General features: G+C 53.3%; 1 pseudogene; it reads right to left on the bottom strand.

Annotated features, from left to right (window-relative positions):
* Nucleotides 1–25,863, bottom strand: LOC149355614 (endothelin-converting enzyme-like 1; annotated as a pseudogene).
* Between the last annotated feature and the right edge of the window lie 1,218 nt (nt 25,864–27,081).

Here is a 27,081-nt window from a genome sequence, read left to right as displayed (position 1 = left end):
CTAACCCTTATCACCGTAACACTCGAAGGCTCTCCTGAATTCCACAAGAGCCCTGGCGGCGATGTTGCAACGCTGCTCCGCATCTCCATAAAACATGCCCATGTGGTTTCCGCTGGAACAGAGGGAATAGCAGGAGGCCACGAAAAAAAGCCTGTCCTCCACAAGGCTCGATTTCGCGGAATGCGCGTCAGGGGAGTGTCGGATTAAGCCAAGCCTGTATGCCTTTAAGGCGGCTAGAAGGGCTTTTGTGTCTACGTAATGAGGGGACCACTCCTGCAGGGCATCCTCAGTCTCGTTGGGTTCAGTGAGGAAGTAGCCACGAAGCACTTGCTGCTGGTCTTTAGGGGGCGCGTAGAAGAGCTCCCTAAGAACTTCATCAGCAAGCAGCCTCCCTGCACCGCCGTAGTTGACTGCCGGCGGCAGGTCCGGATGGTAGAGAGGGAACACGAAGTACTCTTCGGAGGCTGTTAGGGCGCCATGCAGGGTCCATCTGTGGCTCAGCACGGACCTCGGCTTCACGATGTTGCTCAGGCTATGCTGTTGCAGCCTCCACTGAACTTTCATCAGTTTCACCCAGCTGTTGAAGAAGCTAGTGCCGGGGGTGGGCTGTGGCAGTACGCTGAAAATATATTTTTGGACGTCCGACTGAAAGGTTTCCTTCCTGGCGGTCATGCGGAGCATAGCACCGCTGCGGCGCATCACCACACCAAGCAGAACTTCTCGGATATCTTGAATCAGTGTGTCAGTTCCTAGATCTTTGGGAAAAAGACTGAACCAGGCCACGCCTGTCCTGCTTTCAACCTCCATTAGGCAGCGGCGGTTGTGCGATGACCAAGGAATACCAAGGAGTTGAAGTGTGGCCTCAGCGATTTCCCGGTGCGCCATCCAGCCTAGCTCAGTGACTACGCGAAGCCCCAGGCTGAGGGTCAGTGCTTCCCGCGTCTCGGACTTGAGCCGCAGAAGGTAACCAACAGCCCTGAGCAGGCTGGGCTTCTCCGCATGTACCTCGATGTTGGCGGAATAGCGGCGAGCCCAAGGGAAGTGCGCGTCGACGAGGAGGGCCCAGCGGTTGGTGGGGAAGCCGGGAGTCACGGCATCACTGAAGTTCTGAATAGACAGCCGCAGAATTTTCTGTTCTTGGTCTGCAAAGGCAGGTGCCAACGCTTCTAGAGTAAGCATATCCATTTCCTGGATTGTAGAGACCAATTCGGAGGTTCGCAACTCGGAAACGCCGAAAAGAGCCAGCATGTTCTGGAGGTACTTTTGGTAGCGCAGGGACGGCTGGGTTCCCATTCGCTGACCGGCGAATGTCCGCATTAACGCTACCCAGGCTCCAAACATGGCGCTGCTTCCGATCTTCAGCAAGGGGTTTCCCGTGCCGGCTTGATAAGGGGTGAGATCGAGGGTCACCTGGAACCATAGGTGGATGTTCCAATTTCTGGAGAGGTGAAACAAGATATCCAGCAGGTCTTTGTGGGATGTCATCGGCCATGGTAGGTGGTGTTCGGCCATGAATGTTTTCAGTTCGTCTAAACCGCTTTCAGAATGCCTCATGCATGACATGACTAAAGCGGCTACCTTTTCTTCGGCGTTCGGTGCTCACCTCGTTGGGGTGCCGTGACTTGTGGTGAACCGGGGAGCCCAGTTAACAGAATTCAATGCATGGGTGTACATTTTGTCTTCGGCGACATCGAGAATGGAGACCATATGATTGTTCTGCCTCCATCCGTCACACACAAATTGGTAGAAGTTGTCACATGGGTCTCTAGACCAGTTGAGGGAAGATTGTATGCCAGCCATGTACCTCTGGCACGCCGTACTGCCGCAGCCAGGGAAAAGGGGCAGATCCGCAGGGTCGGTGTGCAGCCGTGGGGTAGTGGAGGGGAAAAAGTCGCCGTGATGGAGGTGAATCTGTTGAGGATTTTCGGGGTCGCAGCGGAGCACCAGAGAGAGACGACCAGCGTCGCAGGCTTCTCGTTCCGAACTGCACGTGCCGGGCGTGCGCCCCGAGCACGCGCTGTCCATCTTTATTTTCTTCTAGCGCGCGCTGTAACGCCGATCTCAGCGCCGGCGCTTTATAGCGTCGCCGGGCGCTATAGGGCCCCCCACCTAGACGGAACGGCGAAATTTGCGCGCCGACGGGGCAGAGATGGAGTAGCCAGAGGTGGAGAGTCCGGTAAGTTCAGGTCAGGTGCCGGGAAGAGCCGTCGGGTGGAGTGCGCCGGCTCAGGTGGACGAGCCTGGCTGCTGCGCAACGGGCGAATGATGCTGGGTGCCGAGCTGACAATGGACACGGGGGCAGGGGAAGCCATGTTTAGGCCGTCACCGACTGTAGTGCTGCCTGCTGAAGCAAGTGCCATCAGTGTTGGGACGTTGGAGCTGGTGGCGGTGGGAATCTGACGCGCCGAGTACGCGGGCACAAGCACAAGAGCGGCCGAAACGGCTCCGTGGACTGACAGCAGCTGTGGTGTGACTGTCGACACAACGGCGACAGCTGTGACGATGCCGGAGCAAGTTGCTGGGCTCAATGCCAGGTGCTTGGTTGAAGCGAGAGTGGCAGTCCGGAGCAACTGGCCAGTGCTGATTCGCGTGTGGGCATGGTCAGCTGTAGGTGGCTGCAAAAAGGTTGTTGCAGTGACAGGCCGTGCAGCTGAGACTGCTACATCAGAAGGCTTGCTGGGAACAAAAGACAAAGCTTTTGGATGGACAAATGCCGCACTACTCGGTGTGGGTAGCTGGACCATTCGCTGCTGAAGGTGGCTCAAGTCAGGCACCAAAACAGACGCTTGCTGCGACACTGTCGAGCTACCAGGGTCAGACTCCGAGATGCGGTTGACAGTACTGAGGGCTTGAGGTGGGGCCTCTTGGGCAGGCGGTGTGGCCGCCGGGGTAGTGGGGCTGGTATGTGGCATATGCTGCGATGGCGGCAAACTCACTTCGCCTTTAGCACGATCGCTCAGGTCAGTGACTGACGACTTTAGCGGAATGAGCGATGAGGCGGCAGGTGAGCGTTCGGCTGGCAGCGATGCTATGCAGTAGGGTACAGACATTAGGCGGAGTGGGGCACTCGTCGAGGAAGAGCTCGACTGACGGCGGCACTATTGCAGATAAGAGAAGTTGCTCACCGGGCTGTGCCGTAGATGCTGTATCGTCCGCATGGGAGGCGGTATGGCCGGAGGCGCTGAACAGGGCGGCGCGAGGCGCATCTGTCGCCGAGTTCGCTGACGTGGCAAACCGCGGTGGGCCAGGCACCTCACCGAGCTGCTGAGGGAATGAGTGCGGACTTGGGGCCGTGGAGTCGTCGCACAGTGCTGTTAGCGTAACCGGGGTAGCAGGATGTGCTGCCGGAAGCGATGCGGTTGCGTCTGGTGTGGTCGGTGATAAAGAAGCCGGGCCGGAGACGCTGGACTGGAGTGCGGCGAGGCGGCGAGGGGCTGCTGAGGCGGGCCGGGTTGTGATGAAGGCTGCGTGGGCGCGGGCGAGGCCGGTGCAGGGCCAGAGGCTGGCGGCGGCGAAAACGGGTCCGCTGCGTCGTAGAGCGGCGGCGGAACGTAGTAGGCGCCGAAGTCCGCCAAGACGGCCGCACGCAGCTCATCGTATGGCCGGCAGCCGAAGGCAGAGTAGGTGAGCCGACGCAGGAGGTCGGGCGGGAGGATGTCGCAAAGGACTGCGTGTTTAAACGGCTGGATGGTGATGCCGTTAAGGTACATCGCAGCCTCCAGTTGGGCGAACCACCCGCCGACGCCTGCAGGCCGGAACGCCGGGAGCGGCGGGTCGAAACTTGGGTGGTGCCAGTACGCCATGCTAGGACGCCGCTGGGATAGAAGGCACGGTTCGCCGGGTCACCACTGTTGAGGATTTGCGGGGTCGCAGCGGAGCACCAGAGAGAGACGACCAGCGTGGCAGGCTTCTAGTTCCGAACTGCACGTGCCGGGCGTGCGCCCCGAGCACGCGCTATCCATCTTTATTTTCTTCTGACAGATACACAGAAGTACCAGACGACCTCAGAAGGACTTTCAATGTAGGGCCATTGCCTAAAAACATGGATCCCAACTTACACGAGGAGAGGCGGAGGGCTAGGGCCGAGCAGATGGACAAAAGGCTGATCCGAAAACACACTATATACGGACGCTTCTATGTACGCAAGCGTAGAGAAGCGCACAGCCGCTGTAGTGGTAGTCAATGGTACAGGGGAAATGACCTCCTGCGCTTCAGTGGGAGTGTCGGGGATAGCGGAGGCCGAAGAGATTGCCGTCGCGCTGGCGGTAGCCGAAGGCTATAGAAGAGGCCGCTCCCTGAACATTCTAACGGACTCGAAAGAAACATGCAAGAGTTATACGAAGGGCAACATTAGCGGCATCGCCCTTAGGATCATCGGCGAGGCGGCAGCTTCCGCTGGAAAAACGCCTATACAGCATATCATCTGGGTGCCAGCTCACGCAGGCGTAGCAGGAAACGAAAGGGCGGACAGCCTGGCTCGAGGGCTCACTTACCGAGCAGGCTTATCGGACGCCCCGGAGTTACGGCTACTCACGTGCGAGGGAGGCTACGCAGAGACCCTACAACTTTATAGGGGAACTAGATTGAGGTATCCACCACCACACAGAGCACTGACTAGGGAAGAGGCTGTAGGATGGCGTAGGCTACAGACGAACACTTTTCCTAACCTGTACATATACAGCAAAATGTCACCAACGCAATTCAGATCAGACTGTCCCTGGTGCGGCGGTACACCTACACTCTATCACATTACCTGGGAGTGCGAAAGAAACATAGCATTCCACAATTATCAACCACCGAGTGAGGAGCAATGGGAGAGCTGTCTCTCCAGCAGCGAGCTCGAGGTCCAGAGGGCCTTGGTACAGCACGCTGTTGAAGCGGCACGACTCAGTGGAGCCCTGGACTGAGGGCCCACCCTTGCTCGAAGACTCAAGTCGCCAGCGCCCAAGCAGGACGACCAAGAAGTCTTCATCTCCGCGAATCTCTTGAAAGAGCAATAAAAGTTTTCTCTCTCTCTCTCTCTCTCTCTTCTAGCGCGCGCTGTAACGCCGATCTCAGCGCCGGCGCTTTATAGCGTCGCCGGGCGCTATAAATCCACTGCGTAACCATCAGATAGATGAGTGGAGTGACGATGAAGAGAAGAGTTGTTAGTAGTACGGCCACCTTAATCCACAGGCTCAGACTGCAGTTTGCTTGGCGGGCGAGTACTTCATGAGCGCCGTGACCCTGCGCGCGAGAAAAACAAAAAGCGTAAATTTTTACTGCCTCATCAGAGCACCCGCGATAGAGATAATGGTGCGGGCGAGGCACTTTATCTGATTCATTAAAACGCCTCAGATTATGCTCTGCCCTGTCCCACCAGAGCTTGGAACTAATCGAATATCCTCTTAATTAATTCGTCGAATGAATCAAATAGCGCAAGTTCAAGATTAATTAAAAGAGCCGAATGAAATCGGATTTTTTCGAATACTGGTTTATTGAGGTTTAACGTCCAAAATCGACTCAGGCTGAAGGTAAAATAAACATTAAGGCAAAATAAGGCAAGCCGTAGTTTTTTTCGCATAGTGTTTTAAAAGGGAAGGGCCCACTCCTACTCCTCACAGCGCTCTGCCGCCATCTTTCTGCGCAGGCGGCAGAGTTATCGCGACATGGTCCATTTGATTTGCGGTTTCATAATGCTCATATATGGCCACCAATATTGGGTGATGCAGCAGGGCGAGGCAGGTTTAGCAAGCACGGCTTAGACGCCCGATCTCGGAGGTCATGGCTCGAACGTTGTTCTTGTTCCTCTCTTCTACTGAGTTGTGGCGCTGTCATCAGTAGCAAAAGGTAATTTTCCGATATGTATAACATAACGATCAGTTATTATACTGACTTTGGGCAGTGTATACCCCTCAGTGAAGATCAGTTTTGCTTCTTGGGTAGCCATGGCTACTCCACAAGTTATAGAGCCGTACCGCAACTGCCCTTAGCACTTTGATGTTTGCATGATTATTTCGTTTTCTACGATTATTCGCACTAGTAACGAATATTTGTAATAATGATCGAATCGTATTCGATCAGCTTCTATCACAATTCGATTCATGTTCTGTTCAGTTTTTAGGAATACTATTCTTATTTCATTTGGTTTTTAAAAGTACCATTTGAACCCCTCCTTATAGTAGGATATAACTTAAAAAAAAACAGCAGCTGTTGACAGTGGGCCCTGTTGCGACCCAGGTAGCATGGCCGGAGACCGGTGATGGGACGAGGAGGATGGGAGACTGGGTTTAGAGAGAGGTAACGAAAAAACTTTATACACTTATTTACATTATTTACATAGAGCGACTGAGAAAGACTCTCAGTGGAAGGGGAACGTCTTCGTCAACCGTAGTCGACTGGAGCTAGCAGGCTCTCTCGGCCACAATCACAGCCGAGTTAAATATGGTTCGGATTCCCCAGATCCCTGGCTGGGGAATAATGTTCGAAGAGCACTGTACAATCGGATGGACCGAAGTAGAGGCTGGTGTTACCACCCACGGCCGGGCAGGTGCGGGCTTTTCCACTCTCTCGCAGCTGGGTCGATGGGAAGGGGGAGATGCTGACTCATCCAGCCCGGCTGGAAAGGAATCTCCCGCAGTCTTCCAGCAGGTGAATGAACTTGCTTCCCCGTCGGTTGTCCAGAACACGAGTCGGGAACACAGCAGTCTTCAATTAACAGCCAGCGTGACTGGCGCCGCCACGTCGCCTCCGTTTTCGCTGTGGTTGCTCTGACAATACCTCCTGCGCGTCTCCTGCCTTCGCCGCTGCTGCCGTGGTCACCTCCGCTCAAGGAATTCCGCTGCACTAATCCACTTAGGCTCGGAGGGGGGCATTCCAAGCACCCCACTGCATCACCGCCGTCGCGAGGTCGTCAGCCTTGTCGACTGTTCACGGTAGCTGCTTGATCGGGCCCACGTGGCCAAAAGTACGGTCACGACAGCTCCGGTACGAGGCGTCCTGTATTTCAACAGGAAATGAAATCAGGTTTTTAATGTTGGACTTTATTAAAGAAGCCAGGCATCAGAATTCTTGAGCTAGGTATTTTTTGTGATTACCTTCTTATCTCGATAACATAAAAAACTTTGACAATGGACCACATTTTTTGTCTTGAAGGAATTATGTGCGGCGGTCCTGAATGTGGGCGGAGCTTCACTGCAGACTTAAGTTGTATCCGACCATAGCTACCTTATTTAGTCAGTTTGTGCAAAATTTGAAATATAAAGAAAGGGGGCAAACGGGAAGGGTATGATCCTATTTCCACAAAACATTTCTTAAACATTGTTCCCCGGAAAATGCGACGTAGTGCCATATTATCATTTAGAGAATTCCCCGCTTTCAAGAGGGGAAGGGAAGCCGTCACCCCTCCCAGCCCCCTCCGCTTAATTACACCCCTAACGTTTTGCTAAAGGTGGGCTCAATGGGAGTCAAAAGGCTATGCGTTTTTCGTATCCTCTCTTCCGGGTTCTAAATAAAGCTGTTGAAATTTGAAAAGTAGTCCAGGAACAAGCATTGCCCGTCCTGGGCAGTAAAGCGCCCATTCAACAAAACCTGAAATCTTATGTGGACAGCGCAAGATTTCCGCACTCCGAGGCATTCCGATGGCGTCCCTATAGTCGGCAACTTCATTTCGTACATAAACCCTACACGACTGCACTGTGCCGATGATATGGTTACTTCGCCTGCCGCGTTTTCGTCGATATGGTTCCCTACCAAACAAAGGCTTAAAACGGCATTCGTTGCCAGGCGTCGCCGGGCATGCTTTCCTCGTTCGGAAATATCCCAACTCGGACCGTCTTCTAATCCCTACATGGGCGAAGTGACCCGTCACTTATTCGCGGTCAAGCGTTCAAAGCACGCCGGAGCTAGAAATAAAAACTCTTAGGCCTGGTTCTCACAGCCGGTCGCCTCTAGAGCACTGCACGGGCCTCAATCTGGGGCCCGAGCCCGGCCCGGGCCCGAGACCTGAAGCCCGAGCCCGGCCCAGGCCCGCGGCTTCAAGCCCGGGCCCGGCCCAGGCCCGCTAAATTATCGCTCCAGAGAGCCCGGCCCGGCCCGTGAATCCCGCAATGAAGCCCAGCCCGGGCCCGGCCCGGCCAGTTTCACAGTAACGCTTGAGGTACAGTGCTCACTCTGAGCAAGTAGACTGCTTCTATACCGATAAGGAACTGGCCGACAAAGGTTCTGAAACCACAGTTTGGTTTGCAGGAAGTTGATTCTTTTTAACCCAGAAGGAAGTGATTAAGAGTCGTGCTCGCCAGGCCCTCTTTTGGACAGTGATCTCGTGTAGGTGCGCAAAGATATACTCGGAAGTTCCGAAAGCGAAATAAAAAGGGCTGCATACGCGCGTAATAGACTACTTTGCATTCCCCCATGATTTTAATCGGTTATATTTTGCCGCCCCGTAGAATAAACAATAAAGCTGCTTAGCAAGCAGTGGGATGCCATTTTTTTAGTGAACGCGATCTCACAGGTTGAAATCGTAGCCGAACTGGTCGCCTTTCAGCAGAAACGAAAAGCTAAAAGACTTGAGTATTTCATGGTGTGTGTTTTGAAGACTATAAGCGTCCTAAACTTTGGGATGACGAATGATCAATGGCCAATTAAGACCGGTTGAATTTTACTCTTACTGGTGGAGCAGAAGATAACATGCGAACGACGTGATAACAGGGCAAAACCCTTGTCATGACAACCAGGCTGAAGAAGGGAGGAGAGATAGATGTGCTTAATCGATGAGATTTACAAACTCTTGCGAGCTTTTGTGGCTATTTGCGAGTTTTGTGGCATACGTTCCGGACAGCTCATCAAAAAGAAAACCAAACGCGCTTTAGTCTGTGAATTTTCTCACATGAGAAAAATATAGCTGTAAAATTAAAGCTGTTTTTGGGGCTTAAGGGCCCAAGGGGAGTCAGGCTGTGCGAGATACCGAAGGAAAGGGCTCCGGATGATTTCGACCGCCTGGGTTTCCTCAACGAGCAATGATACTACAAAGTACATGGCTGTCATGCTTGCCGCCTAAATAGAAATGCAGCCGCTGAGGATAGGAGCAAACCCTGGTTCCCCGGCTCAGTAATCAAGCGCCTTGACCACTAAGCCACCACGGCGTGGAAATAAGGAAATAAATAAGTAAATGAATAAAGTTTAGTTTTTTCTCAGCGCGTACTATAACCCATAGCTCATCCGTGTCGCGGCTCCAATGTCGCAGTTGTGTACTTCACTCTGCAATAGTGAATGAATAGTCGGACACCAGCCGTTTCTGCACGGACCCAAGCCCCACTCGCGTCCGCAGCTTTAAGCCCGGGCCCGGCCCGGGCCCGCAACTTCAGGCCCGGGCCCGGCCCAGGCCCGGCAAAACAGATCATGTCTCGGCCCGGCCCGGCCCGCGGGCCGGGCCGGGCTTTCGGGCCGGCCCGAGCCCGTGCAGTGCACTAGTCGCCTCTACGGCGCGGCTGCGGAAACCGCGGACGCAACGGAACACCGGCAAACCAGTTTGGGTGGGCGCTCGCTGCTCCTCGCTGCTTTCTTCGTCCCACGCACCCGCGCATCGCCGCCGCCACCAAAGCCGCGATAGAGTCGCGACGCTCGCCAGCGCCATCTCTTAGTCGCAGCAAGCAAGCGGTGGATCACGTGAAGCGAGCTCGCGCTGTGACTGGCGTGTTCTCCGTGGGGCGGGGCTCCGTCGCCGCCGCTCGACGGAAACGCAGAGCAGGACCCGGAGGCAAGGGGTGGGGCACCTTCGTTGCGCCCGCAGCTGACGGAGGGACCGGTTTTTAGACCGTGCCCCCCCCCCCCCCCCCCCCGATCGGGCGGCTCGTGCCGCCGGGTCAGGCGATCCTGGGTGGATCGTTTTAATGCGCTAGCAGCCGAACGTTCGTTATATTCGAGGTTTACACACTAAAGTTCGTTATATCTGAGGTCAGCACATTAAGGTTCTTTATATCCGACGTTAACACCCGAAAGGTCGTTATAGCCGAGGTGGCAGACTGTTGCCACCTTGTCCACCTGGTTGTGGGCACCCTGCTTTCCCCAGGCTACTGAGAGACGGCGGTCGCCATTTTCGCTCGCACAGACTCGTCTAATGCTCACGCATTAACAGTCTTGAGTGCCGTGACACGTGAGAAGAAATGCTGCACCGCCGAAAACACCCACTGGCAACACCACGTGTTCGTAATTCACGGCACCTCCCGGTGAATATTGTTACGTGACGGCAAGCGATGAAGAAAGGACTGCATGACCGATGGCGATGATATGATTTAATGTCTGCGAGCCTAGCACGAGCGCTCCTGCCCATGCCACTGCCCGCTTCGTCGTCTTCTAGTCTGTCACAATATTAAATAAGGGAGTAATTACTCATTGACGTCCACCCGAGCGCAGCCATACGGCCACAAAGGAAAGCTATACAGCTTTCACAGAAACTTCGTAGTTAAAGAAAAATTCGTCCTGGTCCGGGGTTCGAACCCGGGACCACCGCCACACCGGAGCAGTCGCTCTACCAATTGAGCTAACCGGGACGGCAAGCTTACGGTAGGGCGAGAGCGAATTGATCTATAACTCGAAGTGGGAACAGTGTTGACCAAATATTTTTAGGGGAATCCCCCAAGGTGGAGTAGATTTGTAATAAGGGAGTAATTACTCATTGACGTCAATGAGTAATTACTCCCTTATTACAAATCTACTCCACCTTGGGGGATTCCCCTAAAAATATTTGGTCAACACTGTTCCCACTTCGAGTTATAGATCAATTCGCTCTCGCCCTACCGTAAGCTTGCCGTCCCGGTTAGCTCAATTGGTAGAGCGACTGCTCCGGTGTGGCGGTGGTCCCGGGTTCGAACCCCGGACCAGGACGAATTTTTCTTTAACTACGAAGTTTCTGTGAAAGCTGTATAGCTTTCCTTTGTGGCCGTATGGCTGCGCTCGGGTGGACGTCAATGAGTAATTACTCCCTTATTACAAATCTACTCCACCTTGGGGGATTCCCCTAAAAATAGCTGTCACAATATTATGGCGAAAACCTATAATGCCTCATCGTTGTCGACACAAGGCTGTCAGCAGAACTTTGTCAGCAGAGGTGACACGCTTTTGACGGGTGTCCACCGAGATATGTGAGACAGTTACAGCGTAATTTCCTTTCCTCAAATTAAATTTTAAATTTTCTTTATTACGGCCCCTCTTTCTCTTTCTTTCACTCCAACTTCCTCCCTTGCTCTACAAACGGAAGACGGGTGTCCATCGAGATATGTGAGACAGTGCGTAATTTCCTTTTCTCAAATACAATTTTGATTTCCTTCATTACGACCCCTCTTTATCTTTCTTCTTTCACTCCCACTTCCTTCCTTCCTGTACGGCGCGGTTCAGCTGTCCACCGAGATGAACGCAAATTAATGCGCCATTCCATTCCCTCATAAAGCGTTGCGTTCAAACGGCAAGGCATCGCGCCGAACGGGTGGTGGGGTTCCGTGGACTCCCTGGCAGCGCTACAACACGCTGTCGCGTTCCACTCCTAAAGGCGAAGCTTAAGCGTGACTAATTAGCAGTTAATTAGCATTAGTCATTAATCAGTAATTAGCCATTAAAAAGTAATTTGTCATTACTCAATAATTAGTCGTTAATTATGTGTGACGTCATCCAGTGGTGACGTCACCAGTGCCTCAGAGGAAGTCAAAGTGGTGCGGAAAACGCTTTCGCCTCTACGCACTTTAGATGTCAAAGTGCCCCTTGAATTTTTTTAAAGGTCGTTATATCCGAGGTGGCATACTGTGACGTTCCGTGCGTGAGCTACCAGGGCCCATACCTTCGGCGGAATTTTCTCTGTGCTCAACCGTGAACAATCAACAATGCCGACAACCTCGCGACGACCATGGGAAGTGGGATGCTTGGAATGCCCCTCCGAGCCTCAGCGGATTAGTGTAGCAGGAATGTCTGGGGCCATTGTCAGCAGTAGCCCCAGCGAAATTCCTTGAGCGGAGGTGACCACAGCAAAGGCGCCGGCGGGAGGGAAAGCCAGCCCAATTAGGCATGCCTGGCCGTACAAGGACAAGAGAAGAAAGCTGCCGGCGGGAGACAAGCGACATTCCAACCAGGGATGTCGGGGATGCCGCAGGGCGCCGCCGTGGAAAGGAGGAAGAAAAAAAAAACATTCCAGTCGGGAAGACAGGAGATCGGGCGTGGCCGGCGGAACAGATATAGCTGGCAAGTGCGGACGAAAGGCACGCAGAGGACGAGATCGTTCACGAAAAAGGGTCCTTCAGCGCCGAAGCCGGACGGCGCGCAGCTTCTGCCAGCCACCGACGGATCGCAACTCCGGAGACCATCCATCGCCCCCATGACGGCGTCGCCACGTAAGCTCGGACACCCCAGCCTCTGATGTACCATGTATAATTATTGATTACATCATTTTTGTTTAAACTGAGCCATACGGTGTATTTTTGCCTCTCCGTCCCGTGTGGACCTGCGCATTATGTGGGGTCGTCACACTGGTGTCAGCAGTGGGGTCTCAAAAGCAAATGTCCTCTGAATGCTGCGACATTCATGACTTCAAAATTGTAATCAAAGGGGAATCACGGGACTGATTGTGGGACTTCGACCCCCATTTGAGAGGCTTGAGGCACCGGAGGGCTGGAGCGGAAAAAAATGTCTGTAACTGACGGAGCTCCCACTCCACAGCCGTCGCTCGGAGCAAGCATGCTGGCATTAGGAAGCGTCATTCCGACGTTTACGGGGGATAAGACTGGGCTTCCAATCTGCGATTTCTTTTCCATGCTAGAAGAGATTGGGAAAATGGGAGGATGGTCCGATGCTCAAATGCTGGGAATGGCGAGGTGTAAGATGGCAGGAGCTGCTCATGATTTTGCTTGGCGAGACGAAAAGGTAAAATCCACAAAATCATTTGCGGAATTTAAGAAGCTCGCGTTCGAGCATTTCGACACTGAACCACGTCATGTGCGGGTACAGAGGTTCCGTGACGCCGGACAGATGGTAGGGGAGGACGTGCGAACATTTGCGTCGCGGCTTCAGCGCCTAGCGCGCGATACGCTGAGTAGGGAGGATGAAGGAGACCAGCTAAAGAAGAAATACGCGGAGGAACTACTTAAAGAGGAAATGACCGCTTTGTTTGTGGCTGGTCTGCAATACCCCGTGCGCCGGTTCGTGCTCTCGCGCAAGCCGAGCAATTTCGACCAAGCCGTGGCGGCCGCATTGGATGAGGAACGAAATGAGGCGCTAACGGCGGCCGCAGCGAGAGTTCGCGTCATAGAGAGAGCGGTGCCCAACCCTGAGGTTGCTCTCTTGACAGAGCGGTTAGATCGCTTAGAGCAGCTGCTATCTCAGCAGGTGGAACGCCAGGTTGAAGCGGGCGCTCAACGGCGCCCATTCGCTGGAAACCGGAGACCGCCACAAAGCTACAGGCGCGGTATGCGAGATTTCGAAGAAATCGCGTGCTTCGCGTGCCAGGGTCGCAGACACATCGCAAGGTTCTGCCCAAACGTGCGCCGTGGGGAGCCACAAAGAGAAGCAGGCGAGACACGCCCTAAGCAAGCCTACAGCGAGGCTCCAGATACAGGGACAAAAAACTAGGTTGTCCTCCCCATACTGATGAGTGTGGGGAGGGAGCAGTGGGTAATGAGGTGGTGGTGGTTTGTGTGGCCGACGAGGCATGCCCTGTTGTGCGTTGCAAGTTAAACGGTTGTTGCATGGAATTGTTGATAGACACAGGGTCAAAGGTGACCTTGCTTAAGGAAAGCAGCTTTAACACGCTTCGAAGGAAAGGGGATCGCGAGGTGTTGGAAGCGTCTGGTGGTATGGCAACCAAATTTGTAGGCATAACGGGGGATCCTCTTGGCATAAGTGGGCTCTACCGGTTACACTTCACTCTCGGCGGAATTGCATTGGAGCACCCCTGCTACGTATGCCCGGACACGGTGTCTCTGCCAAACGGAGTGTCAGGTATATTAGGGCAGGATTTTTTGAGAAAAGGGAAGGTAGTAGTCTCATTCTCTGAGGAAGAAGTTAATGCGGGGGCTCAGAAGTTCCGTTTTTGAACAGGAGCAGGGCTGAGATTCGCAGTACCGATATTGACACCCGTCAAACATTGGGATCATTAGAGAAGGTATATTCGCGGGTTGCCGTAAAGCTGGTCGATGAGGCGGTCGTCCTTCCGTGGTCGGAGCACATTTTGTACGCTTATGTGCCTGCAGATGTACAGAGCGGCGCCGTGGGAGTGCTTGAACCGGTCGACTCTCTTAGTAATGGCCTGAAGGCGGCCGCGTGCCTCGTGACTGTTAATGACGCCCACAGAGTGCCCCTACGGGTGGTTAACTGTAGCCAGCAGCCACTGAGCCTTCCCAGGAACAAAACATTGGCTTTCTTCACCTCTGCGATAGAGAACCATGAGCCCACCGATACGGTACTCGCAACTGTAGAGCATGCTAGTCCTTCGACTCCTCCAAATGCGTTGTTCGATCTTTCCCACGTAAAATCCAGGGAGAAGGAGGCTCTGGTAGGTTTGCTGAACGACTACTCAGAGGTATTCGCCGCGTCCAACCTGGATTTGGGCTGCTGTGGCGTTATAAAGCACAGGATAGAAACCGGCACTTCATCGCCCGTTTACCAACGTGCGTACAGGATTCCTTACTCCCAACGTGAGGAGATGGAGCGGCAGGTGCAGGACCTTATTGATCGCGGCATTGTCGAACACTCAAAGTCACCATGGGGAGCACCGGCACTATTGGTGGAAAAGCCAGATGGCTCGTATCGATTGGTGGTGGACTACCGCAAACTAAATGCCGTAACTCGCATCGATCCATACCCCATTCCCAATATACAGGAGACGCTTTCTCAGCTGGGCTCTGCCAGGTACTTCACGGTAGTGGACATGGCGGCGGGATTCTGGCAGATAGCAATGGATCCGGCAGATGCTGAGAAAACGGCATTCAACACGCCCTCAGGGCACTATGAATGGAAAAGAATGCCGATGGGTCTGGTCAACAGCCCTGCTGTCTGGCAGAGAACCGCTGATGTTATCCTGGCGGGTCTTCTGGGGAAGCTGTGCTTCGTGTATATGGATGACATAATCATATACAGTGACGGTTTTGAGAACCACTTGCGCGATATTGAGCAGGTTTTGGTGCGACTAAGAGGAGCTGGTCTCAAGCTGAAGCCTTCTAAGTGCCAATTCCTCAAAAACGAGGTGAAATACCTCGGGCACGTTGTTTCAGCTGACGGCGTGCGACCGGACCCTGAGAAACTAAGGTGTGTCTCGGATTTTCCATCCCCGACTAGTGTACGCCAGGTCCGGCAGTTTCTCGGCCTGATCGGTTACTACCGAAGGCACATAGAGGAGTTCGCCAAGCTCGCTAAGCCACTCACTGCCTTAACAGCCAAAAATGTCGCCTTTCGCTGGTGCAAAAACGAGGAGGATGCTTTTGGGGACCCTGAAGAGGAAGCTAATGAGTGCACCGCTGTTGCGCCACCCGGATTTTAATTTGCCCTTCGTTTTGGCCACAGATGCGTCAAAGTTCGCAGTTGGTGCTGTGTTATCTCAGGTTATCGAGGGCAAAGAACATCCCGTGGCTTTTGCTAGCCGACAGCTGAGCCCCACAGAGCAGAAGTACGGAGCTACAGAAAGGGAGTGCCTCGCCGTTGTCTGGGCAGTAAAGCACTTCAGATGCTACCTTTACGGCCGCCAATTCAAGCTAGTCACAGACTGCCATCCTCTGAAATGGGTGATGAGTGTCAGGGACCCTAGCTCGCGACTCGCTAGATGGAATCTACAGCTGCAGGAATACTGCTTTGAGGTGGAGCACAAGTCAGGAAAGACACATCTGAATGCTGATGCGCTCAGCCGTACAGCTGCCGTGTCAGCTATAGATGAGTTTGTCCCCGTAGTCGACCCCGCCGAATTACGCACAGAGCAGTGCAAAGATCCTGACCTGAAGCGAATAATCGAAAGCTTAGAGGGCGCACCATCTCACCCCGAACAGCTAGGTTATTTCATTGGCAAAGACGGCACCCTGTGTCGGCGCACGAGGCCAACCAGGAAAGGGAGACCAGAGAAAACCGCTTGGGAGAGAGTCGTCATACCTCGGTCGTGGACAGAAAGGGTTCTTCGCGCGTTCCACGATGCGCCGTGCGCCGGTCATTTTGGCGTAGCGAAGACACGCAGGCGCGTCGAGCGTTTGTACTTTTGGAGTGGCATGCGACAGGATGTTAGAGACTACTGTGCGAAGTGTCATTCCTGTCTGGAAAGAAAAACACCCAAGGGACGCAGGCCAGCACCAATTCAGCCGTTCCCTGAGGTTTCGGCTCCTTTCGAGCGGACAGGTATGGATATAATGGGCCCATTGCCCACGACCACTTCTGGAAACAGGTACATTTTAGTATTTGTCGATCACCTTTCAAAATACGCGGAAGCGGTAGCACTCCCAGATCAGAAAGCAGACACGGTTGCAAGAGCATTTGTCGAACAGATCGTGCTCCGACATGGATCTCCGAGGCAACTCTTGACAGATCGGGGAACAAACTTCGTGTCGCAGCTAATGAGGAGAGTTTGCGAGCTGCTTAAGATCACTAAGAAGCAGACAACACCGTACCATCCGGCTTGCAACGGCGCGGTGGAGCGACTGAACCAAACCGTGGCCGGGTTCCTGTCGCATTTTGTTTCGCGCGACCAGCGGGACTGGGACTTGTGGCTCCCGTATGCAATGTTTGCCTACAATTCCGCAGCACACGAGAGCACGGGCGAATCGCCATTCTTTCTTCTCTACGGCCGAGACCCGGACCAGCCTAGTGAAGTGCCAGAGGGCCCCCGTCGTGTCCCATACGCTTCACTGGACGACTATAAGGCTGAGCTAGAATCGCGCTTGCAAGTGGCGAGGGACATCGCAAAGGAGGCCTTAAAGAAAGCGGCGAAGCGCAGGAAGGAGGTGCACGATCGCGGTGCTAGAGACGCGCCGTTTGATGTGGGGGACAGCGTGTACATCGAAAACTGCCAAAGACAGATTGGGTTGGCTCGTAAGTTCCAGACGAAGTGGAGAGGACCGTGCGAGGTTGTCGAGAAGCTTTCTCCGGTAAACTTCAGGGTCCGAGACGTGAACCGCCGCTTGATAAGGATACACGCAAATCGCCTCAAGTCGGCACCGGTTCAGTATTCACGAAATGAGGAGGGGGAAAGCGCAGATTTTGATGGGGACCGAAGTGAAGCGGAGCGCGCAGATTGTTCGCAAGAAACGCCCTCTCCTGCATTTGTTCGGCAAGCGCCAGAGGTTACGGCAGGAATGCCACCGGATTTACTTCATGCATTGCTGGAGGAAGGAGCGCGCGAGGTTGCCGCGCAGATAACGCCAGGAGAGGCTCCTGCCACGAGCCCTCGCGAGTCTCAAAGCAGACAAGGGGTCACAGAATTACTTGGTACGACTCATGAACGCCGATATCCACTTCGAAATCGGAAAGCTAAGTCGGACTAATGGCGTAAACAGAGCGGAGTTGGGGACTGGTTAAGACTGTGTAATGCTGCAGCTCATAACATTGCTATGTGCTTATGTGTTAAAATATCGGAGTTGCTAGTTAAGCCTTTCTGTCATTAAGTAACACTTTTACACAGGATGCAGAACATGCCCGACTTCCTTTCGTTATCTATATTTTTTTTGTCTGTGCCGTGATTGTGCTGGAAGTGGGAGCTCCTTTGTAACTGTGGTAAATTTATTTCGTCCAGTTTGGACTAGCAAGGAGAGGCTTGGGTGCTGAGTTTCATGTTTGTCTGTGAAAGAAGATCAGTGCTGCCCCTGGAGACGCCAGTTATGACAGCTGCGGCATATGGTGCAGTGCAGTGGTGTTGTGTGCAGCGAAAAGTGTTTTGTCGGACGGAATGTGCGAGGCGATTCAGAAAAAGAAGGGGAGCTGCCTGGACTCAAATGTTCGGAGAACATTCTTCTGGAGGGTGAGCGAGTGTGACGTTCCGTGCGTGAGCTACCAGGGCCCATACCTTCGGCGGAATTTTCTCTGTGCTCAACCGTGAACAATCAACAAGGCCGACAACCTCGCGACGACCATGGGAAGTGGGATGCTTGGAATGCCCCTCCGAGCCTCAGCGGATTAGTGTAGCAGGAATGTCTGGGGCCATTGTCAGCAGTAGCCCCAGCGAAATTCCTTGAGCGGAGGTGACCACAGCAAAGGCGCCGGCGGGAGGGAAAGCCAGCCCAATTAGGCATGCCTGGCCGTACAAGGACAAGAGAAGAAAGCTGCCGGCGGGAGACAAACGACATTCCAACCAGGGATGTCGGGGATGCCGCAGGGCGCCGCCGTGGAAAGGAGGAAGAAAAAAAAACATTCCAGTTGGGAAGACAGGAGATCGGGCGTGGCCGGCGGAACAGATATAGCTGGCGAGTGCGGACGAAAGGCACGCAGAGGACGAGATCGTTCACGAAAAAGGGTCCTTCAGCGCCGAAGCCGGACGGCGCGCAGCTTCTGCCAGCCACCGACGGATCGCAACTCCGGAGACCATCCATCGCCCCCATGACGGCGTCGCCACGTAAGCTCGGACACCCCAGCCTCTGATGTACCATGTATAATTATTGATTACATCATTTTTGTTTAAACTGAGCCATACGGTGTATTTTTGCCTCTCCGTCCCGTGTGGACCTGCGCATTATGTGGGGTCGTCACAATACTGTTGTCACCTGCCCGCCCGGTTGTGGGCAACCTGCTCTCCCCAGGCTACCGAGAGACGACGGTCGCCATTTCCGCTCGCAGAGACTCGTCTAATGCCCACGCATTAACAGTCTTGAGTGCCCTGACACGTGAGAAGAGATGCTGCACCGCCGAAAAGACCCACTGGCAAGACCACGTGTTCGTTATTCTCGGGACCTCCCGGCTAATATTATATTTGGCCAGTGAGAGCGCGGGGGTTTCATTTAAGTCATATAATGCCGTCAACGACGCCTATTACTACGGATGAAGCCCCTCACAAAGCTGACTTTTCAGAAGTTAAAGCAGACGGCTTTGTAAACACTCTCAGCCCAGCGGAGATTTTCTCTTTGTAGAGAAGGACGGCTGACCGAACAGGCGCACAGGTCGCCGATTCGTCAACTGCGGTCTGTACAGCCATGAGGTTCCAAACAGTATATTAATTATAACGATGCAAACTCATAAGTACTTCAAGAGCTGCCGTATAATGGATAACACACACAATTAAAAGACAGTCAAATAGCATCTCAAGGGGAAATTCTGAGCATAAAACAAAACTGTATGCGTGAACTCAAAAGGAGAGACCAGCGAAAGAACGCACCTCAAAGCTTCTTTAACAGTGTAAGGGGCGTTTGAGCATTTTACCTAATATGTAATGCACAGCCCGGGCCGATTTTAACTAAAAAAAGCAGCGATAAGGTTGCTATCAGAAATCACCGTCCGAATTGTGGCCAAGAAACGTTGCTGATCCACAACAACTTGACCCCCACTACTGCACGACATCGAAGCGAACGTTGCCCTCTGTGAGTGCTGGTAACCATTAGACTGAAACGGCTGCCACCTGCGCGGTGCTGCCACCTCTTCCTACACCGGCCGCATTTTGGCAAACAGGCATACGAATAGACCACTGGTAGAACTACAGACGTGCTGCATTTCGGCATGACTGCTCACGACGCTGAGTGCGAACACTACAAGGAATAAAAACTCAATGCAGTAGGTGGAATAGATCCAGTAGCACCACGAGCGCTGTAGATGCACACCCTTTGTCAAACGAAAAGCCCAGAAGGGGTTTGCTTCTAAGCCGTCTTGTGGGGTTCTTTTAGCAACCGTGAACTTTTAGAGAAACGAGTAGACGAGTTCCCCTCACCTTCAGAAGATTTAGAACACTGGCGATGCATAACAAGGCACACAACACGGCTCAAAACGAAACTCCTTGGGTTCCCGACTTTTGAGAAAGGGCATACGTATACTGTGCGCGAAGCCATTGCTGAAATGTCGTGTCCGGTCGCTGTGTTGAATGCAGCGAAAGACGCACACGGTACTTTAAGACTTCGTTTATTTAAAGCCGATGAGGGTGCGACCAGCGTCGACCGAGGCAGGAGCCGAACTGGCCGCCCGAAGAAAGGAGGGAGCGGAGAAGCGTCCACGGGAGGGAGTGGCTTCCCAAAACAGGAGGAGGATGCGGGGGAGCACCATGGGGGGGCGGTCTGGCGACAGCGTGCGACGAAGGGCAAGTGGTCGTTAGGAGGAGGATGCGAGTGGTCGTTAGGAGGAGGATGCGAGTGGTCGTTACACACACAAAAGCAATAAGGGGACACAACCCTTCCTTCCCCCTTAGAAAGTTGCCTGGTATCGTGCAGGGGGTCGGCGCTCACGCGTGGAGGCGCGCTGGCTTTGTGCGCTCGGGGGAGAAACACTTGTAGGCTGGCTGTTGTTCGCTGTGTCTCCTAGGTCTGTCCTGGGCGAAGTCTCTTCTTCCGGGAAGAGGTGCCAGGCTATGTGGGAAGATGGTGCACGTGTTCTCTCCGCTGGCGGACAGCTCTCAGACGGCGTCGTAAATCTACGCAGCTGGTTGAGATGTCGGCGTGCTACTGTGCCATGTATGTTGACGAGCCAAGAGCGCAGGCCTATGCGTCTGACAATTGTAGCTTCCTCCCAGCGTGGCTTTTTCAGAAACTGTCGGGCGAGGACGCGCTGCCCCTCATTAAGCGTGCCGCAGCGCGGAATTGCTTTTTCTTCCCGGAACGTCTCTGCCTTTGGCTCGGGGAGGATGGCTGTGAGCTGGGTTCGCATTTCACGCTCGAACATCATTTTCGAGGGGGTCTCGCCTGTTGTGCTCTGAACCGTCGTGTGCTGCTTGAAGAGAAAGCGCGCCAGGCGGCGCTGCAGCGACCCTGTCTGATATCTTTCAAGGGCGCGTTTTAGCTCGGCTACGTAGCGCTCGGCTTGTCCGTTTGTCGCTGGGTGGTAGGGGGCCGATGTAACTGATGAGATCCCGTTGTCGCGATAAAACTTGAGGATCTCCGCAGACACAAACGGTGTTCCGTTGTCCGACACTACCTTGCGCGGCAGGCCGAACGTTGCAAATAGTGATCGGAGGTTGTCAATGACTGCTGCCGAAGTCGTCTGTCCCATTTGCCTTATCTCAAGCCACTTTGTGTAGGCATCTACGACCACAAGGAAAGTGCAGCCCTCAATTGGTCCTGCAAAATCAATGTGCAGTGTGTGCCATGGTGTGTCTGGCTTTTCCCATTCTGGGACAGGAGCTTTCGGCGGGGCGCTCCGGCTGCTCTGGCAAGGCTTGCATTCTCGCACCACTGTTTCGATGTCGTTGTCAATGCCAGGCCACCACATGTAGCTTCTGGCACACTTTTTCATTGCAACGATGCCCCGATGTCCGGCGTGGATGAGAGACATAGCTTGTGCGCGTAGTTCTCTCGGCATCACAACTCGGGACCCAAATATGATGCAGCCGCGATGGGTGCTCAACTCTGTAGCTCGCCTGCGGTAAGCGTCGAAGTTGTCCCCTTTGAGTTTATGCACGTTGCCTTGTTGAACAGCTGTGTAAACTAGCCGGAGAGCTGCGCACTTCTGCGTAGATGCTGCAACTGTGCCTGCTGTAAGCGGAGGTTCTGGCAGTGCTTCGAACATCAGAACGTCTCCTGGTGGAAATGGTTCGTCAACAGTTGCGTCTAGTGGCAGACGGCTTAGCGCATCGGCGTTTTGATGTTTACTCCCATTGCGGTAGACCAGAGCGTAGTCGTACGCTGAGAGTTTGATGCACCAACGTGTCATTCGCGGAGACAAAGTTGGCGGCATAGGCCTTTGTGGTCCCAGAATGCCCAATAGCGGTCGGTGATCGGTTATAAAGGTCACCTTCCGGCCGGCAATGTACTGGTGAAAATGTGTCGCCGCGTAGACGATGGCTAGCCCTTCTTTGTCAAGTTGCGCGTAGTTGCGTTCTGCTTGCGACAACGTACGTGAGGCGAAGGCGATGGGAGCTTCCCTTCCTTGCTCGTCAGTTTGCGATAGAACCGCGCCGACTCCGTACGGTGATGCGTCGCAAGCCAAAAGCAGAGGCTTCCTTTCGTCGTAGTGGCGGAGGACTGTACATCTTCGAATCAGGTCTTTCAGGGCATCGAATGACTGCTGATGGCGTGGCGACCATGTCCATGTCACATCTTTCCGAAGGAGTTGGTATAAGTCGTTGGCCACGGTAGCTCTTTGTTCCAAGAACCGGTCGTAGAACGTCAAGAGTCCGAGAAAAGCCTGTAGCTCCTGCTTGTTTGTTGGAGCTCGTGCTTCTGTGATCGCTCGCACTTTGTCCTCGGTAGGGTGAATGCCTTCTGCATCAATTCGGTGTCCCAGAAATTGCACCTCTGGCACCGCAAAACAGCATTTCACTTTGCTTATGCGCAAATTTGCGTTTGATAGCCTTTCGAGAACGAGCTCTAGGCGCACTGCATGCTCTTCAGTGGAAGTGCCACTGATGATGACATCATCAAGGTAGACACAAACTCCTGGGATGCCCTGAAGCACTGTCTCCATGAATTTTTGAAATATGGCCGGGGCTGCAGCTACGCCAAAAGGCAGTCGCTTGACTTTGTACAAGCCTTTCAGTGTGTTAATTGCCAATAATTCAGCAGTTGACTCGCTCACCTTCAGCTGCTGATACGCCTGGGTGAGGTCCAATGTGCTGAAGACTCTTGCGCCACGCAGTACACTGAATACTTCTTCAGGTGTCGGTAGCGGGTAAGAGGACGCTTTAGTCGCAAGATTGACGGTGCTCCGGTAGTCTCCGCAGAGGCGTATGGTTCCGTTCTTCTTGCGAACTACGACAAGTGGTGTGGCCCATTCTGAATGCTGCGTCGGCTCGATGACACCTTGCTGCTCCAGTTTGTCCAACTCTTTTTCAACTGAATCTCGGAGAGCAAACGGCACCGGCCTGGCCTTCAGAAATTTGGGTTGCGCGTTGTCCAACAACTCCAGTGTGACCGGGGGCCCTTCGTTTCCTGGAATCTCTTCCGAGAATACTCTTTCGTATTTCTCTTGCAGTTGCTCAACCATGTTCTGGCTCGGCGTCTGGTGTATGCCGCATATCATCACGCCTAGTGGAGAAAACCAGTTTCTCCCTAGAAGGCTTGATCCTGTGCCCTTCACAACAAGCAGAGGTAGCGTATGGGTCTGGCCGTTGTAGTTAACCTGCACGTTGGCAGAGCCCAATAGTGGCAGATTCTGTCCTGACCACGTTCGCAGGTGCGTGTCGTCTTGTTGCAGGGCGGGTGCGTCAGATGGCCATGAAGTTCGGAACGTGTCCTCACTGATCAGAGTACAGGCTGCGCCGGAGTCCACCTCGAACTTAATCAGCTGGTGATGTACGCTTACTTCTGTAAAAATCTTCGGTCGCGTGCCGAGATTCATGGTGTTCAGGTCGTACAACACAGATGGTGTTGCTGATGTTGTTCCATGGAGATCAGATAGCGGCGTATTCTCTGAGGCGTTGACGCTGTGATTAGGCTGGGAAGGTGACTTTATCTTGGCAAGTCTCCGTTTCGTAATGCATGCTCTTTCGATATGCCCTCGCTTGTGGCAAAAATTACACGTGGCTGACTGGAATCGACATCCCTGGGGGTTGTGTTGGTCGTCACACCGCCAGCAGCGTTGTGCCTTTTTGACCGATTTTACAACAACAGAAGGCTTGCGCACCTGGTTGCTTGTCTGGTGTACCGGCTCGGTGTTCCGGCGAATCCCTCTCTGCTGGTGACCGGCGCTCTCCGCTCGAACGGCGATGTCGTAAGCTTTGCTGAATGTGAGGTCCTTCTCAGCGAACAGGCGCTGCTGCAGTGACTCGTCACTCAGTCCGCACACAAATCTGTCGCGTAACATCACGTCCAAGGGAAGCATGGTGGTGTTAGCAGAAGAAGCTGCGTCTCCCTCCTGCCCGGTAGCTGTTGTCGACAGCGTTCCAAAATTGCAGTCGGCAGCGAGCTTCTTGAGCGCGGCTACGTAGGCGCTCACAGTTTCTCCTCCCAGTTGATCTCGTCGTTGGAAGCGAGCCCGGCTGTAGACCTCGGATGGCCTTGGGTCGTAGTGCTTTTGCAGCGCTTTTACGATGTCGTCGTAAGACACTGCCGCTGGTGTGCTTGGCTGAATAAGGGCGCAGACAGTATCGTAGGTCTGCTCCCCGCACAGCGTCAGCAGGTTGGCCCTCTTCAAGGCTGGGTCTGTGATGTTGTTAGCTTCAAAGTAGAACTGAAGGCGTCCAACCCACGATGACCACGATGAGCCGTTGAACTCTGGTATCTGATTGGGAAACCCTCGCGTAGCCATGGCTTGTCAATAGCGTTGCGTAGCGCGGGTCGAATCCACTTTCTCGTCGCCACTGTCGTGTCCGGTCGCTGTGTTGAATGCAGCGAAAGACGCACACGGTACTTTAAGACTTCGTTTATTTAAAGCCGATGAGGGTGCGACCAGCGTCGACCGAGGCAGGAGCCGAACTGGCCGCCCGAAGAAAGGAGGGAGCGGAGAAGCGTCCACGGGAGGGAGTGGCTTCCCAAAACAGGAGGAGGATGCGGGGGCGCACCATGGGGGGGCGGTCTGGCGACAGCGTGCGACGAAGGGCAAGTGGTCGTTAGGAGGAGGATGCGAGTGGTCGTTAGGAGGAGGATGCGAGTGGTCGTTACACACACAAAAGCAATAAGGGGACACAACACGAAATGATTTTTTTTTTGGCATATAGCATGAAAGCAATTGTAGATCGTGTATTCGGTCGACGATGTGAACACATGAGGCCCAAGATGCCATTACCTAATTAGGCCCGTAGGGTGGCGTATTGAAGCGAATGTTGATTCAGGATCTTTAAAAAAGGAAACGATCTTAGACCACCATGTGCTTAAGCGCGCGCGCACGCACGCACACGAGAGAGAGAGAAAAGTAGCTTTAACAATACGCCACTGTCTCATAGCCGCCGAAGGAAAAGATTGCATGCCACTGGCCTATCCCACACTGTAAGAGGAGAGTTGCAGCTTACTCTCACAAGAGAAACAAATATTTGCTTTCATGAGCGAACAAAAGGCGCATGAAGCAGATAATGGGCTTCTACCTTATGGCTTCGACCGATCGCTTATTACCACTTCTGCTCAGAAATCCTATTCGTCGAGGGAAAACTGTCTTCGCGTGCTTTCGCGACGGAATTGACAGTGCCCGGACAAATGAGAAGCATACATGTCAATAACGCGTTGGGAAATTTTGCTCTCGGAAAGTCTGTGAAACTTACTCTACGCAGCTATGGTTACGGTGTCATTAATCGCACGTGACGTTAAGTAAGAGATTTTAAGACATGCAGAATCCTGCCGCATTTTGCACACTAAGGCAGGCTGTGTAACCGGGAGTTCGTTGCGGTTAGAAATGGAGGCTTGCCTGCATTACATGCGTACAGTTTTCTCGAACCTAGTGTCGTCCATAGCGCACTTGTTACCTCCAGCGCGCCCGTAATGCATCTTGAGCTGGCCTCTAAGCAGCAGTTGCCTAGCCTAGACTTCTCGACAGCAGCGACGACCTGTTCCATACCTCATTTCCCAATCGAAGCCCTGGCTGGTCAGGCGCCGCGGATGAAGACGCTGCAGTGGCGACGGGGACGTCACCTAGCTGGACAGCGTTCCGGGCCACAGGCAGCCGAGACTTCCACCGGAGACGAATCAGCTCTCGGATGCTGCGACGAGGGGGCAGGGGATACTCCTGCGACATCGTGATGCCCCGGCCAGCACAGAGGGCCTCGAAGTCAGAGTCCGAGGAAGCGGTCGTGGTTCCACTGCGTGCAACGCTCGGACCTTCGTTGCCTGGCGCGACGTCGCAGAATCCTGTCGTTCCGACGGTGGGCATGGCCATGGCTCTCGCTGTGTTGCTCGAACTCGAGTGTGCTGTCTCGCAAGAAGTGCTTCTCAAGCCTCTACTGCTCTTGGCGTGACTCGGTCAGTTGCCCGAAACCCTGCTGCTGCTGCTGCTGCTGCTGCTTCGTGCGCCAGGTACGGGACGCAGCGCGTGGCGCCTGCGCTCTCGCGATCACCTTATTTTCTCTCGGAGTGAATGAAAAATACTCCTGGCGACAAGTTCAGCAGTCACAGTCACCTTGAAACCGCTATGTTTAAAAATGGCGCCCTTTGTACGCACAAATCCACAGAAGACAATTCACTAAAATGAAATCGAAACGAAAACTTATTATACAAAACCCTGTTTCGAAAATTTTACAAATTTAGCCCCACTGGCAAGGGCCAGACGAATCAGTGCAAATACCAGACCGAAGAGAAAGGAGTTATTATTATTATTATTATTATTATTATTATTATTATTATTATTATTATTTGGAATACTGCCAGTCTCTAGTTGAAACCATTGCACGTGGGCGTTACATGTATCAGATTTAACAAAGTGAATCTGATTACTCAAAGCAGCGTTGGAAATTGAAAACAACAAGGAACAAGGAGGAAGTCATGCAGTGGAGAAAAGAAAAACGAAGTTAACAAATTGTACAAGCACTTTCACGAAAGGCAAGTTCAAAAGAAAACATAGGCACAACAGACCGCGTACTGCAAGATATCGACAAAACTAATCCAGATCACCAGTTTTTTTTTTTTAACACAGTATGTAGTTCAGAGCAAAAAACTGAAAGTGAATCCGCGTTAGTAATGGATGCATCTAGGCTATTCCATTCTTTTGTTACTAGCGGGAAGAAGGAGTTTTTAAAGGTATCGCTATGATGTACAGCCGGCCAATACTTTAACTGGCGTGCGCGACGGCTGCCTTTTCTGCGCTCCTGCGCTTCACAACGAAGAAAACTTGTGGTAAGCTTTATAATAAGCACGGGCTCACTGAGCCCCTGCTTAGATTTCATATTTTAGCAAGTTTGCTCCGTCATAGGCTGCAGGAGCACGGAAAACGCGGCCGTCATGCACGCCAGCTAAAGAATTGGCCGGCTGTACATATTCAGTTAGTGTATTCGCGTGCTGGTTTGATGGATCAACCTTGAACATGTTATGAAGAAGCTGATAGAGGAATTTTAGACGCACGTGCTTTGCCCTTGTTGATAGTGTTTCGAGCCCGGAGATT

Source organism: Amblyomma mixtum, chromosome 3 (assembly GCF_055824585.1).
Source record: "Amblyomma mixtum isolate Tamu chromosome 3, ASM5582458v1, whole genome shotgun sequence".
Taxonomy (NCBI): domain Eukaryota; kingdom Metazoa; phylum Arthropoda; class Arachnida; order Ixodida; family Ixodidae; genus Amblyomma; species Amblyomma mixtum.
The sequence above is the reverse complement of the archived record's forward strand: the minus strand, read 5'-3'. Positions and strand labels throughout refer to the sequence as shown.